Source organism: Ursus arctos, unplaced genomic scaffold, assembly GCF_023065955.2.
Source record: "Ursus arctos isolate Adak ecotype North America unplaced genomic scaffold, UrsArc2.0 scaffold_9, whole genome shotgun sequence".
Lineage (NCBI taxonomy): Eukaryota > Metazoa > Chordata > Mammalia > Carnivora > Ursidae > Ursus > Ursus arctos.
In genome coordinates this window covers 80,044,505-80,046,811 of record NW_026623111.1, presented here as the reverse complement: position 1 = coordinate 80,046,811, position 2,307 = coordinate 80,044,505, and the positions used below count along the sequence as shown (strand labels likewise).

Genomic DNA, 2,307 nt, shown 5'->3' with positions numbered 1-2,307 from the left:
GTGGTAACATGTTGCCAGTCGTGTTTCTGCAGGATTAGCCATGAAAGGCAGTCTCACTTTCTGTAGGCTAGCACAGAGCAGAGTGACATGCTGTAGGAGCTGGGGGCGGGTGCTTACCTGTAGCCCTGAGGAGTCAGGAAGGATGTCCTGTGGGAAGTGACAGCTGAATGGGACCTGCGAGACAGGTGGCAGTTAGCCGAGTGAGGAGCTGCTGCTAAGACAGGAAGGGCTGCAGGTGAAGGACTGGCCAGCCCATGCAGAAGCTTAAGTTAGTCCAGGCAGAGTAGAGTTTGAAGACCAGAACGATGTTCTTAGTGGCTGGAATAGATACCGTTAAATGAGAGGTTATGAAGAAATAATGAGGCTAACGAGGAAGTGGGGTCAGAGGCAAGGCCTGCAATCCATGTTACGTAGTTAACCTTTGGAGCCCAATCAATGAAAACCATGCGGTTTTTATTTTTGAACTTTTGAACCTCTTGTGATTAAGAAATAGAAATTACGTATTAATGATTGATTTTTTAAAGGCTTTAAATGCTATTATTCACACATCTTATCTGATACTAATTGTCTTATTGCTTGAAATGGCTCAGAATATAGTAAAGCACCTGTTAGATTTGTAATAATCTAAATGAACCTTCACTTTAACTTGGTTAAAGTGTTTTATGAAGTGAAACATTGAATGAATTATATAGACTAGACTTGTGGGAAGGAGGGCTTTCTCTAAAGGCAGAGAAAGTCCCAAAGATTTTACTAATGTGGAAAATGCTTCAGGTATTTTTTTTATATAACCCATAACTTTCATGCCGTAATACAGTAAATGAAAAGTTTAAGTAAAGGAGGCATACTTATGAACTGGAAGTGTCTCATTTCTTTAGAGAAATTGGGAAATCGGACATTAATGCTGGTTTAGCATTCATGCAGAATAAATTTTGTCCTGAACTACTAAATAATTCAACAGATCTTAAGTCTCATTAGTTGAAATAAAGTAATTGAAGAGTTTGGAACTTGCAGCAAAATGATACCTGAGGTGTTTTTCTTTTCTTTCTTTTTTTTTAAAATAAGATTACTTCTAGATTCTTTTTTTTTTTTTAAAGATTTTATTTATTTATTTATTTATTTATCAGAACCAGAGAGAGAGAGGGGGGGGGCACAAGCAAGGGAAGCAGCAGGCAGAAGGAGAGCAGACTCCCCGCTGAGGAGGGAGCCTGATGTGGGACTTGATCCCATGACCCTGGGATCATGACCTGAGCCAAAGGCAGACACCTAACTGACTGAGCCACCCAGGCGCCCTAATAGCTGGGATGTTTTTCAATAATAATTGAGTAAAGACTATAAAACAGACTGAAATTTAAATATAGTTTTTCATCTATAATATTTTCTTTTAATCTACTCTGTGCTATTTAGAGAGTTATTCTGTAGTTTCTTTATATACAGCTTTTTTCAGGTGTCTACTCAAATAAATTTTTAAAAATTTAGATTATAAGAGTCAATTTTCTATTGCTTTTTGGTCCAGCATGTTTTCCTATTTCATCTTTTTTCCCCTTTTATTCTGCAGATGTCATCATTCCTGTGTAGGTAGAAGCACCCTTAGCCATCTTTCTGAAAGAATTCTTCCTCTCCATTCCTTCACTCATTCTGACCCTAGACATTTGATATATATTGAAGCTTATTTTTAAATAGAGGGGAAATAAAACTACTTACATCCGGGATTCAGGTTTATAAATGTGAGGTGTCTTAATAAAATGAGTAGTTTTAATGATTATTATTCTCTACTAGAAATAGAATCTAAGGATGAAGAAATCATGCTCATTAATTCCTTAAGAGTAACAGAAACCCTTGTACAGCTGTTGGGAAGTTACAAACATCTAACCTTGATTTAGGAAGTAACACATACCAGTTCGTATTTTCAAAATGTCAGCCAACACGTACCATTCTTAAATTGATAATTATGCCACCAATTGAAGGAACATAATCAAAACTTACAAAATTCACGTACTTTGATGGACAGATGATCTTAAGGTCTGATACTACTTCAAATTCTTTAAAATTAACCTAGAAAAAGTTCTTTTGGAGAAGGTCTGAAGCCATTTTAGTTTCTCTTCTGTTATCTTTCACCCCAGCTGCTAGCTCTTCATTCCCATCTGGGAACGGTTTGCTCTTTGTCCACCCTGTCAACTAGCATCCTTGCCCTAAGGGAATGGTTAAAAGTATTTGTGTTACAAGGTGTTTCTCTATAAATAAAGTACATGTTGTGGTGTCAACAGAGTTTACCAGTAAGCAGGTTTGATACAGTCTACCCACAGAGAG

At 37.2% G+C, this 2,307-nt stretch overlaps 1 protein-coding gene across 4 annotated transcripts in view; it reads left to right on the top strand.

Moving 5' to 3' along the window:
* Positions 1-2,307, top strand: part of PPP3CA (protein phosphatase 3 catalytic subunit alpha) — a 307,186-nt gene that overhangs the window by 65,896 nt on the left and 238,983 nt on the right. The gene's annotated exons all lie outside the window — the stretch shown is intronic.